General features: G+C 38.5%; 1 pseudogene; it reads right to left on the bottom strand.

Annotated features, from left to right (window-relative positions):
* Positions 1-7,723: 7,723 nt before the first annotated feature.
* On the bottom strand, positions 7,724-13,666 carry LOC110335602 (annotated as a pseudogene).
* Positions 13,667-14,389: the final 723 nt, after the last annotated feature.

Genomic DNA, 14,389 nt, shown 5'->3' with positions numbered 1-14,389 from the left:
CTTTCTCTAGCTCCTCCATTGGGGGCCCTGTGTTCCATCCAATAGCTGACTGTGAGCATCCACTTCTGTGTTTGCCAGGCACTGGCATAGTCTCACAAGAGGCCGCTATATCAGGGTCCCTTCAGCAGAATCTTGCTGGCATGTGCATTAGTATCTGGGTTTGGTGGCTGATGATGGAATGGATTCCAGGATAATCATGAAAAAAAGTCCACCAAGAAGACATCTCAATTCTGAACACTTATGACCAAAATACAAATATAAAAGAAACATTACTAAAGCATAAATCACACATTGAACACCAGACATTAATAGTGTGAAACATTTTTTACTGAATATTTTCTTTTATTTTGAAATTTTTATTAGATATTTACATTTCAAGTGTTATACCCTTTCCCTGTCCTCCCCCCACAGAAACCCCTATCCTATCCCTCTCCCCCTGCCTCCACGAGGATGTTCCTCTGCCCACTCACCTACTTCCTGTCCTCACACTCCCCTACACTGGGGCATTGAGTCTTCACAGGACCAAGGGCCTCTTCTCCCATTGATGCTTGACAAGGCCATCTTCTACTACATATGCAGCTGGAGCCATGGGTTCCTCCATGTGTACTCCTTGGTTGGTGGTTCCCTGGGAGCTCTGGAAGTTCTGGTTGTTTGATAATTTTATTCTTCCTATGGGGTTGCAAACCCTATCAGTTCCTTCAGTCCTTTCTCTAACTCCTCAGTTGGGGAACCTGTGCTCAGTGCAATGGTTGGCTGCAAGCATCTGTCTCTGTATTTGTTAAGCTCTGGCAGAACCTCTCAGAAGACAGCTAAGTCAGACTCCTGTCAGCAAGCATTTCTTGGCATCCACAATAGTGTCTGTGTTTGGTGACTGTATATGGGATGGATCACCAGGTGGGGGCAGTCTCTGGATGGCCTTTACTTCAGTCTCTGTTCCACACTTTGTCTCCATATTTGCTCCAGTATTTTGTTCGCCCTTCTAAGAAGGACCAAAGCATCTACACTTTGGTCTTCCTTCTTTGTGAGCTTCATGCGGTCTGTGAATTTTATCTTAGGTATTCCAAGTTTTGGGCTTATATCCACTTATCAGTGAGTGCATATCATGTGTGTTCTTTTGTGATTGGGTTAACTCACTCAGGATGAAATTTAAAAATTCATTCTCACTAGAGAACAGTTCATTGAGACAGAAACCAAACAGAAAAATAACCAAGGTTAAGGATCAATAGATCTAATGTAGTTAAAGAACCTTGTACCCTAACACAAAAGAATCCACCTTCTTCTTTGCAATTGAGGAAATCTTCTACAAAATTGATCATGTCTTCAGCCATAAGGCAAGCCTCAACAAATGCTAGAAAATTGAAATGCCTCCTTGTAGATTATCAGACCACTATGGATTAAAGTTAGACTTTGATAACAACAGAAACAATGGAAAGCACACAAAATCATGGAAACAGAACAACTTTCTAAATTATATATTTAAACCAAGCAAGTGAAAGTGTTTTATGAAAAAAAATTTACCCAGAAGAAAGAAATTAAAGGAGATACCAGAAGATGGAAAGATATCCAGTGCTCATGGGTCACTACAGAAAATGGTCATCATACCAAAAGCAATCTACAGATTCAATGCAATTCACATTAACTTGTGAAACAATTTTTACAACTCTGCAGGAAGACCAATAGATTATACTAACTTGGACTAATGGTAGCTCTTAGAGACTGAATAACCAACCAAAGAACATAGCATGGGTCGAAACAAGGCTCCCAACACATACATATCAGAAGTGCAGCCCAGTCTCCATGTGTGTCCACCAAAAACTGGAGCAGGGGCTGTCTCTACAGGTGTTGCCTGACCAGGGTATCATGTCACCAACAGGGCTGCCTTTTCTGATCTTAGTGAGCAAGGACAGGCTTAAGCCTGCAGAGACTTGATACACCAGGACAGGGGAATAACCAGGGGTCCTCACCCTCTCAGAGGAAAAGGTGAGAATGATGGGAAAGGGGATCCTTGAGGAAGTAATGGAGGGACATTGTGTGATATGTAAATTAAGTAATTAATTAAAAATCAGCTCTTGTAAAAGACAGGGGTTGGTGGTGAGTGCCCCTTTCATTAACATATTTAGTTATTCACTTTACTTCCTAATTGCTGCCCTATCTTCTTCATGTCCTCTGCTCATCAGTCCCTTCCCCCATGGTCCCACTTCTTCAGCTACGAGATGTGGTATCACCCCTAGGTATCATACCACACTATCACATCAAGATTCTGCAGACTAGGTACATCCTCTCCCACTTAGTTCAGACAAGAACAGAATCCTCAAGCAGGTAACAGGTGTAGTGCCCACCCCTCTTTCAATTTTTGTGGACTTGAATGAAGACTGAGCTAAATGTGTGCTACATATGTGAGGGGGGCTAGGTCAGTTGCCTGTATACTCTTTGGTTGGTGGTTCAGTCTCTGGGACCCCCCAAGGTTTCAAGTTAGTTGACCTTGTTGGTCTTCCTGTAGAGTTCCTGTCCCCTCTGGGGTCTTCAATCCTTCCCCCAACTCATCCACAAGATTCAGAGATCTGTCAATTGTTTGGCTGTGGAACTCTACATCTGTTTTAGTCAGCTGCTGGGTGGATCCTCTCAGAAGACAGTAAGATAGGTTCCTGTAGGCAAGTGCAACAGTGTCATTAATACTGTCAGACTTTGATTCTTGCTAAGGGGATGCTTCCAAGTTGGGCCAGCTATTTATTGTCCACTCCCCCAGTCTCTGCTATATCTTTGTTCCTACATCATTTTAGATAGGTCACACATTTTGAGTCAAAACTTTTGGGATAGGTTGGTGTCCTTATTCCTCCACTGGGTATCTTGCTTGGCTATAGGAAATGGCCATGTCAGTTTTAATGCCCCACACTGCTAGGAGTCTCAGCTGAAGTCACTCCCAGAGACTCCTGGAAGTTTCCCCATCCCAGGCATGCCCTAAAGATATCCCTGACCCCTCAATTCTCCATACCCATATTACCTCCTTCCCAACCCTTCTGTTACAGACTGGTTTCTGCTTACTCTCCTAGCCCTCTTATCTTCTTTCTTGTCTCTTCCATCACCTGATCCTGAAGCCACCCCATTCTCCTACCCATCCCCTCTTCTACCCAGTTCCCTCCCTCCATCTGCCTCCTATTACTACTTTATTCAACTGCCTAAGTACGATTCAAGCATCCTCACTTGGACCTTGCTTCTGTTTAGCTTCTTTGGGTGTGTGGAGTATCCATAAGTATCCTGTATTTTATGGCTAATATCCACTTATATGTGAGTACATATCACCCATGTCCTTTTGAGTCTGCATTACCTTACTCAGTGTATCTTCTACTTCCTATTCATTTGCCCACAAAATTCAAGATATCCTTGTTTTTTAATAGTTGAGTAATATTTTATTATGTAAATGAACCACATTTTCTTTATACATTCTTCAATTGAGGGACATTAGGATTGTTTCCTGTTTCTGGCTATGATGAATAAAACCTCTATGAACATAGTATAGCATATGTGTACTTGAGTCTCATAAGAACAGCAATATGCACATTCTTTGCAAGGGTGATTATATATAAAATAAAATTGGCAGTGATGTAGGGAGATACTCCAGCCTGTCCTGTGAGGGCCTCCATCTCAGTTAGATGCATTTCCAGGCATCTGTGTTTCCAGTCCTACCTGTGTTCCAAGTTTACTTTATTACTAGTGCTAGATCATTTTGTGAAATTCTTGGCACTGAACTCTAAACAAAGTCCCCTCCTGTTCTTGCATTCTCAACAGCAAATTCCTGCCTCACTCACACTGCAAGTCTCCACTGGAGGCTGAGTATTAGATGAAGATTGTTTTCTTTTTTGCTAATGCTATTTTAGTGGCTCACCTGTGAATGTTGATTTGAAGAAAGTCAAGCATGTCTCTGTCTAACACTGAGCTTCAGAAGGAAGGCCTGGTAATAGAAGGCTTAAAAATCAAAATACATACTTAAATTTCTGTTGGTTAACCAAGCTTGTAGTATCACTGCCAATAGTGTGCTATTCAGAAATGGGGAGTGGTATTACAAACCACTTGTTCCTTTCCATCTCCACTAATAGGTAGTACATTTTAATCATACTGCAATGAGACATTGCTTTTTCACACATTTTCTCAACTGGTTTTAATAGTTGTATGTCTTCATGTGATTAAGAGAAAATAGTCACTAAGATTTGTACTGAGCTAAAATTCTGCTCTAGTTCTCATTTTAAAACTCCAAACACACTTTGCAAATCCTAGGACTGTAAATAAATGTTTAAGGTATTTATTTATTTATTTTTATGTGTGGGCTTGAGTACATTTTTTATGCCAACCACATTGATACGGTGGATAATGTGTGGAGTTCAGAAGAAAACTCTGTGCACTTAATTCTCAACTGCTATCTAATAGAATTTGGAAGTTGAGTTCTAGTAATCAGACTGCAAGAGTCTTGAGCCAGCTCATAGATGAATATTTTGAAAAAATATCATTCCAAGACAGAAAAAATACCAGTAAAAGTATTCAATTGAGCTAAAGAAGAACAAAAGATATTGTAATACAAAAGATCAAAACATTTTATGTAAATGTGAATGTAGCTCACTATGCATCAGAACTTGTACTCAACACCCAGAAGTACAAACATAAGTGAATGAATAGTCCCAAACACATAAGAGCTGTGCATTTTTCAATAATTGTCTATACAAATACACACTTAAATATCCATTGTATAACACAGAAACTAAATGTAAAGACTTGTAGTGCTTTTAATTATAATAAACAACATGGTTGTCTAAGCTACTCCTAAAACATATGATACATTTGAATTGCTTTCTTTCCCAGAGGTAGATGTTAAGACCCTATTGCTGAGAACTCAGTTCAATTTAGGCATAAAGCCCAGAGGTCCCTGGATAGAAACTGACTTTGATTTCTCTTCCCTGAAAACTAGGTTTATGGTATGGAAAGAAACCATATAGAAGAATGAAAATAACTGACAGTCCTACCCAGCTATAACTCACAACAATGCCCAACCTATCATGATAACCATAATGGTAAGTAGTGGTATGCATTCCTTGGTCTTACTCAGTATCTATATAATTAAACTTAAGATGAACTTAACAAAAAAGAAATCATGCCTAACATGACTAAAAACCTAGCCATCTATTCAAGCTATTGAAGTCATTGATTTTGGAAAAGAACTTTATATTACAACATTTCTAAACCAGGATAATTCTTTTTTATTATATTTTTATTAGATATTTTCTTTATTTACATTTCAAATGCTATCCTGAAAGTTCCCCATAACCCCCGGCCCTGTTCCCCTACCCACGCACTCCCACTTCTTGGCCCTGGCATTCCCCTGTACTGGGGTACCCCCAGAGCTCATGTCTCTAGCTGCATATGTAGCAGAAGATGGCCTAGTTGGCCATCATTGGGAATAGAGGCTCCTAGGTCTTGTAAACTTTATATGCCCCAGTTCAGGATAATTCTTAACTATATTCTAGATTTGTGTGTTTATACCCACTGATGAAGATGATCTTCAGTGCACCCCCTTCATCAAATAAACTTTTATTTTCAACAGAGGAAGAATAATATGGAAGACTACAATGAATCAAAGTACAAAATTATGGAGCCTAGTCTCAATGAGTACATCTGGAATGGACCTAATGCTTTGATATAATTGCAGAAGAGGTGAGGAACAGAACTAAACAAAGAATTCTCAACTGAGGAATACCAAAGGGCTGAAAAGCGCTTGAAAAAAAATTGCAACATCCTTAATCATCAGGGAAATGCAAATCAAAACAACCCTAAGATTCCACCTACCACCAGTCAGAAGGGCTAGGATCAAAAATTCAGGTGACAACAGATGCTGGCTAGGATGTGGAGAAAAAGGAACACTCCTCCATTGCTGGTGGGATTGCAAGCTTTTACAACCACTCTAGAAATCAGTCTGGTGGTTCCTCAGAATATTGGACATAGTACTACGGGAGGATTCAGCAATACCTCTTCTGGGCATATACCCAAAAGATCTTCCAAATGGTAATAAGGACACATGCTCCACTATGTTCATAGCTGCCCTATTTATAATAGCCAGAAGCTGGAAAGAACTCAGATGTCCCTCAACAGAGGAATGGATACAGAAAATGTGGTACATTTATACAATGGAGTACTACTCAGCTACTAAAAACAATGGATTTATGAAATTCTTAGACAAACAGATGTATCTGGAGGATATCATCCTGAGTGAGGTAACCTAATCACAAAAGAAGTCACTTGATATGCACGCACTGATAAGTGAATAGTAGCCCAGAAATCTAGAATACCCAAGATACAATCTCCAAAACACAAGAAAATCAAGAAGGAAGACCAACACATGGATATTTCATTCCTCCCTAAAACAGGGAATAAAATACCCAAGGTAGGTGTTGCAGAGACAGTTTAGAGCTAAGATGAAAGGATGGACCATCCAGAGACTGCCCCACCTGCGTGTCCATCCCATACTCTACCACCAAATGACACTATTGCAAATGTCTGCAAGGTTTTGCTGAAAGGACCCTGATATAGCTGTCTCTTGTGAGGCTATGCCAGTGCCTTGCCTTGCAGATACAGAAGTGGATGCCCACAGTCATCTATAGGATGGAACACAGGGTCCCCAGTGGAGGAGCTAGAGAAATTACCAAAGGAATGGAAGTGGTCTGTGGAACAACAATATGATCTAATCAGTACCCCCAGATCTCCTGTCTCTTGCTGCATATTTAAAGCAGAAGATGACCTAGTCAGCCATCATTGGGAAGAGAGGCCCCTTGGTCTTGTAAACTTTATATGCCCCATACAGGGGAACGCTAGGGTCAAGAAGTGGGAGTGAGTGGGTAAGAAGGCAGGGCAGGGGTAGGGTATAGGGGACTTTCAGGATAGCATTTGAAATGTAAATGAAGAAAATATCTAATAAAAAAAGAAAACCACAGAGGACAGTCTCTCTTTACCTTCAGGTGCTGTCAGATGTTGATGTATTACAAAACCTGATAGCCATCTTCCAAGCTGAAAATGAAAGGTACAATGAACTTGAAAGTGAGGACTCCATTGGGTGAATAGAGATTTAATAGACTTCTCTTGGAAATATATATTTGATTACTAAGCAATATATATATATATATATATATATATATATATATATATATATTTAGTCTTTCATATATATATATGAAAGACTATCACTTTATATATTCTTTGTAACATGCAGAGATTGTAAAGACTAAGATTATACAGTGTATCTCCTTAACTCTTGAAATTCTGACAAAAAAGCATTTTTCTAAAATAACTTTTACAATATCTAATTATTCTTTAAGGACTATAAATTTCAGTAATTCAAGAAATCCAGCTCTTCCTTGACCTTTCTTTTGCCTTCTATTGAGCAATGGATTTAACAACAATGTTCAACAGCTCTCCAGAACATTTGCAAGTAGTCCCATCAAAAGGAGATGGTAAAGCCCTTAATAACACAGCAAGAGAAATGGTACAGTTAGTATTTGTATGACAGCACTGTATCTTTCAACTATCACAAAAACGATTATCATTTTTAGCTGATTGAAGATTAACTAACAAACTGAATAAGGTTGTTCAATTAGCCCACAAAGATAAGAAAAATGACGCCCTCTGTCTAATCAAAGCAGCTGTCATCTGATGCACTGGATTTCTCCAGTTCTTCATGATTTCCTCAAGAACTATTATCAACACCTTCTTCCTCTTCAGGAATGTCCTGCATATCTCTCCCCAGAAATAGTTTGAGAGTCTACACCCTGAATCCACTACTGTGTATAATGGAACCAAAAAGGAAGTAAATGATGGAGTTGACACAGCTGTTAATACAGGATAAGAAATTATTTCATCAAAAAATTACAAGGTCTCCCAATCCATTGGTCAAGGAGCCAGTAGATCCCAAAGGGAAGACCAAATATCAGGAAGTATAGCACTCTGAGTGCAATGATCACATCCAGCCTGGTCACAGGTACCTGCTGGGAGCCACAGAAGATCCTAACAAGTAGGATTAGGCTGGACCCACCGAGAACCACAAATAAAACAATTGTCCATACAATAACGATGATATCAAATGTCTGATACCAAAAGGAGTTAGGATCAGGAAACAGTAAAAAAAAAAAAAAACCATGCCTTCCCATCCAGGAACACAAACAACAGGGACAGAGCTCAAGCAAGACACAGATGACAGCTGATGTGTGTCTTGGACATTGACACTGATACCATATTGACTACATGACAGACAGGCATCATTCAATGCTAATGGTTATGAGAATGCTCAGGCTTGAAAGATATGGAAATGGAGGCACAAAAATGAAAAACGATAGGATGTCATTTGAAATGGACTTGATGGTGTAAATGATAACAAGAACACAAAATACAAACTGAGAGAACAGGAAGAAAAAGTCAACCACAGAAAGTTGAGGATGTAGACAAACAAGGCATTCCTGTGCATCTGGAAGCCCAGCAATCACAGCACTATGGCATTTAGTACCATCCCAAACAGGGAAATGATGAGGGAAAGCAACATCCAGGTTTCGAACTTGATGTCACAACCTGAAGTATCACTGGGTGGATACTTCTTAAGTTAGCTTCCAAGGTTGAGATGCTTAGATCCTTGCTTACGAAGTCTCCAGTACTATTCCTGGAACAAAATAAACAAAATAATGAGCATATGCTATGTTCTTTTTGATTAAGCAACACCCTGCTATGTGGTAATTACTGACCTGGTTTATAATTAGGATTAGAGTAATTAAGTAATTTATTTAAACCAGTATTTCTGGAGCCTTAATTTATATCCAGGTTGCATTTATTCGCACCATCTACAACCTGTATTCTGTACATTAGTATAGTTGTGTCCCCAATATGGACACTCAGTTTCTCAGGGGATGTCAGAAAGAGATCTCTGAACCCAACTTCCTTACTGTCATAGGCTATTTTTTCTCTGTTGCATGAAATCAGGAACCAGAAGAATGATCCACAGCTGCTCTCAGTCCTAGCAGGAGTAGGCTAGTAAATGGAGAAATATGGAAATCATGAGTGGCAGTCATGAATCGAATGCTAAGTTCTGTTAAGACCAAAATGAAAAGAACCAGTTGTATAGACTAGACTGACTCAAAAGTCTCCAATTCAGATTTGAAGTTAGAAAGTAAGAAAGTCTTTTAAGAAAGGATGTTAAGCACTTTTATATCGTCTATTGTTATATCACAAGTCTATATTTCTTTATTGAGTCACATTGAGTAATTTAGATTTTTTTACTGACTTATACAAAAACTATATATATATGTACATATATATGTATATATAGTTATATATATCACAAAAGTTATATGTGTGACAATTATTCACAAATGAATAAATTAATGATAAATCCAACAGTAGTTACAAATTTAAATGAAATGTTTTTGCAAATATTTTAGAGTAACTACCATAAATACATAGAAGAATGAAGAAAATATCATTACTGGTAGTTCTGTATAAGGAAGACATAGTATGTTTGAAAGAATTGTTTATGCTGAAAGATGGATAATGAAGGATTTTTTCATTCCCCAACACAAGAATACCACATTTTCTGTATCCATTCCTCTGTTGAGGGACATCTGGGTTCTTTCCAGATTCTTGCTATTATAAATAAGGCTGCTATGAATATAGTGGGGCATGTGTCCTTATTACAAGTTGGAACATCTTCTGGGTATATGCTCAGGAGTAATATTGCTGGATCTTCCAGTAATATTCTGTCCAGTTTTCTGAGGAACCACCAGGCTGGTTTCCAGAGTGGGTGTACCAGCTTGCAATCCCACCAACAATGGAGGAGTGTTCTTCTGTCTCCACATGCTTGCCAGGATCTGCTGTCACCTGAATGTTTGTTCTGATCCATTCTGACTGATGTGTGGTGGAATCTTGATCTTTGACAAGGGAGCTAAAACCATCCAGTGCAAAAAAAGACATTATTTTCAACAAATGGTTCTGGCACAACTGGCTGTTAGTATGTAGAAGAATGAGGATTGATCCATTCTTATCTCCTTATACTAACCTCAAGTTTAAGTGGATCAAAGAACTGCACTTAAAACCAGAGACACAGCCGGGAGTGGTGGTACATGCCTTTAATCCCAGCACTCGGGAGGCAGAGGCAGAGGCAGAGGCAGAGGCAGAGGCAGAGGCAGAGGCAGAGGCAGAGGCAGAGGCAGAGGCAGAGGCAGAGGCAGANGAGGCAGAGGCAGAGGCAGAGGCAGAGGCAGAGGCAGAGGCAGGCAGATTTCTGAGTTCGAGTGCAGCCTGGTCTACAAAGTGAGTTCAAGGACAGCCAGGGCTATACAGAGAAACCCTGTCTCGGAAAAACAAACAAACAAACAAACAAACAAACAAACAAACAACAACAACAACAACAAAACAAAAAAACCACAAAAAGCAAAAAACAAAAACCAGAGGCACTGAAATTTATAGAGGAGAAAGTGGGGAAAAGCCTCTAAGATATTGGCACAGGAGAAAAATTCCTGAACAGACCAGCATTGGCTTGTGNTGTAAGATCAAGAATAGACAAATGGGACCTCATAAGATTGCAAAGTTTCTTTAAGGCAAAAGACGCTGTCAATAAGACAAAAATTCCACCAACAGGTTGGAAAGGATCTTTATCAATCCTAAATCATATAGGGGACTAATATTCAATATACATAAAGAACTCAAGAAAATGGACTACAGAAAATCAAATAATCCTATTTAAAAAATGGGGTACAGAACTAAACAATGAATTCTCAACCGAGGAATACTGAATGGCTGAGAAGCACCTGAAAATAAAATGTTCAAAATCCTTAGTCATCAGAGAAATGGAAATCAAAACAACTCTATACTCTTCTTTTGTGTGTTGATAAGCTACCTCTGGCAAACAGATACGTCTCCTGAGTCAGTTGTCAATAAGAAACATGCTTAGTATAGAGAGTGCCTGGAAGCTGGTTCTTGTGGAAGATTTCTTAGGTGAAGAATGACCTGTGGTTTCTTTCACTTGGATCTGCTTTGAGTGTCACTCTTTTGAGTCATGCTCTTCACTAGCCTGTTATCAACAATTGGGCAGTAACCTATCTCTTATTTTCTGGCCATACCAACTCCTATGGTACCTCTTCACTGTTAGTGCTTGCTTTTTTTTTCTTTTCTTTTTTTTTTTTACTTTTTGTGTCCAGAAAGTGGGCAATGTCAAGCAATGTGAGCCAGTGCTGTAGAATTATCAGATCTAAATTTATGTTTGCACAATAAACAACAAAGAAGCAATAAGCTATGAGGAAAATGATCAAATCAGGTGTAATTGCAGAATAGTGATTCAAATATACATCAGATATAAGTTTAGGTTTTGAAACTAGAAGATTTCCATCTGTAAGAAATCTATCGTAGGCAAGGATCCAGCGAATGTGTGGCCTTTAGGCTCCTAGGACATCCTCCTTACTACTACATTGGCCAAGAATGAGGTCAACTCAACATACACTAGTGGAGTCAAGAAGAAAGAACTCAAGGTGCTCTCTGCAGAGAACTGGCTAAATTTGCTTCTTCAAAGATAGAAATGGAAACAAACAAGAAAAAAAGCAGCAGAGAAGGTCACATCTTCAATAAAATTCATGAAATTAGAATGGGGAAGGAAAAAAGGAAAACAGATAAAAAACTAAGACATTGGTGATTTAGTTGTAATGACTGCTGAACAGTAATTGGTGGGTCTGACATCTGAAAAAGCAGGAGAGAAAGGAGTCTGGTTTGCTTGGTCTTTGAGCCATGACTACTCAGTAAGTCTTACATCACTTTCTAAATGAGACAATATATTTTCTTTAGCTATTTTGCAAAAGAAATATTAGTAGCTATAGGACATTTTAAATATTTCTTCAATTTTGTTCTGTGTTTGTAGGTTTGGATTGCATTGATAAAATGGGAGCTCTGACAAGTATTTATACACATGTGTGTATATGTCAGTTAATACCAGACCTAGATGTCCAGAGATTTTTTTCTCTATCACTCTTCATCTTTTATCTTGAATCAAGGACTTCCACAGGAAACCAGAAGTTAACTGTTGAGCTATTCTTAATTTTCTTTCCCCAGACTCTCTTAACTCTTGAGATTATAGACAGGCTACCAATATGTATCAGTGTGGGTGATTAGGTTTTAAACTTGGCTGCTTAAAGTTTCATGGCAAGTGCTTTAGCCCAAAAAGCCATCTCCCATGTCTAGTTAGGACATTTTTTTACCTAGGAGAAAATCCCACTCCATCATCTTCTAAACATAAATGATTTTTAAGATACGGATTATTCACTGGGTTTGTCAGTTTATTTGTTTTAGATAGGTTGGTTGTTTGGTTGGCTGGTTGGCTTGTTCGTTGGATGTGTGGTTCATTCACGGTTGGCTGTTTCATTGGTTGGTTACTTGGAAATCTTCATATCCAAGACACAATAAGAGATTTTATATATATGTATAGGATGATGTTTTGGTTGTCTTCATCATAATCTTTACTTTCTATAGAATAATGTGATTAACTTCATATTCTACAATACTTCACATACTAAGTGTCAACTTAAATTCAATAATTGCATCTATAAAATCAGTTTAAATTGGACTAAATTAATTTAAATTATTCATATCCCGCTTCTTGGCCTATATTTTAGTATACTTTTTCCTCGGCAATGGTGTTCATTGATTTTTTTTTCAAAATTGGTAATTTTATTTATTTATTTGCATTTCAAATGTTATCCCATTTCCTAGTTTCCCCTCTTCAAACTTTCTATCCCATTCCCCCCCTTGCTTCCATGAGGGTGCTCCCCCTCACCCACTCTTGCCTCACTGCCATAGTATTCCCCTTTGCTGGGGCATTGAACCTTTACAGGACCAAGGGTCTACCCTGTCACTGAAGCCAGATAAGGCAATCTTCTGTTTTAGAATGCAGCTGGAGCTATGGGTCCCTCCATGTGTATTATTTGGTTGGTTATTTCGACCTTGGGAGCTCTAGGGTGTCTGGTTGGTTGATATTGTTATTCATCTTATGGGGTTGCAAACCTCTTTAGCTCATTCAGACCTTCCCCTAATTCCTCCATTAGGGTTCCTGTGCTCAGTTTGATGGTTGACTGCAAGCATCCACATCTGTATTTGTCAGGCTCTGGCAGAGCTTCTCAGGAAACAGCTGTCAACAAGGCATTTCTTGGCATCAGCAATAGTGTCTGGGTTTGGTGGTTGCATATATGTTGGATCCCCAGGTGCGGTAGTTTCTGGATGGCCTTTTCTTCAGTCTGTGCCCCACTTTTTGTACTTGTTTTTCCTTTAGACGGGTGCTTCTAGATCTTGATGTTATCAAGGCTGTATGAATTCTATAATGCATTCAATGGAAGTATTATAATTTCTTGATTTTTTTGTTAAAGGAATATAATAGAAAATGTGAGTGTGTATATAATATAAAACTGTGAATAAAAACATATACCTCATTATTAGTCATTGAAATTAATGGAACCTAAGGAAAATCTATCTCTAAATGTAAAGGTGATAATTTATTGGTGTAACATGAGTAAGAATCACAGTATATGGCTTTGTATATTTTTGGTGCTAATTGACTGACAGATTTGTGTATAGTTATTCAAATTTTAACTATGCTTACTGCATCCATGCTTTTTCATATCATTAATTTTATTTTTTATTTTATATTGATTAACTGGGGGATATACTTTATGGGTTACCAATGATCAAGACAACTACCCTGTATGGGGACAGATGGAAGTAAAGAATTCCATATTAATGAGACAGATGTTCAAAAAAGTAAATGAAACTCATTTTAAATGGGACAGTCATTCTGTGTCTATTAGCAGCTGTCAACTAAGGAAACTGGGACCTTCCTACACTGCTTTCAGCAGTCTTCAAGAGAGTAGATTGGTCCATAATTCAGACAGTTCTAGACACAAGAGCTGGTGAAGCTTATACAGGGATGAGGTAAACCTCTAAGAATGTGATTTTAGGGACACTGATATCACACTTGATTAATTGGCCTTATCTTTTCTTTTTAAATTCTCAAGATGTTTGTGATCTTAACCATCATAAAACTGGCAACCATGAAGGTGATAAGTGAAGAAAACTTAATTTAAACCCTCTAAACTGATAATGGCTTTGACTGTCAAAACATAAATGTTCAGCCAGAGCAGAAACTATATGAGTGTTCCACTGTTTCCTGGGTTCCCAGAAGAAGACCAACTCCATAGTAACCCTCCAAAATATTGTTCTATGAAGAGCTACGTTGAATCACCTAGAAGGTCTGTCACTTATGAGGTGATGATATAGAGCTAAAAGCCAACACAGAAATAGCTGAGGATGTTTGCACACATATTGAGAGAGAAAA

Source organism: Mus pahari, chromosome 1 (assembly GCF_900095145.1).
Source record: "Mus pahari chromosome 1, PAHARI_EIJ_v1.1, whole genome shotgun sequence".
Lineage (NCBI taxonomy): Eukaryota > Metazoa > Chordata > Mammalia > Rodentia > Muridae > Mus > Mus pahari.
This window is presented reverse-complemented; position numbering and strand designations above follow the sequence as displayed.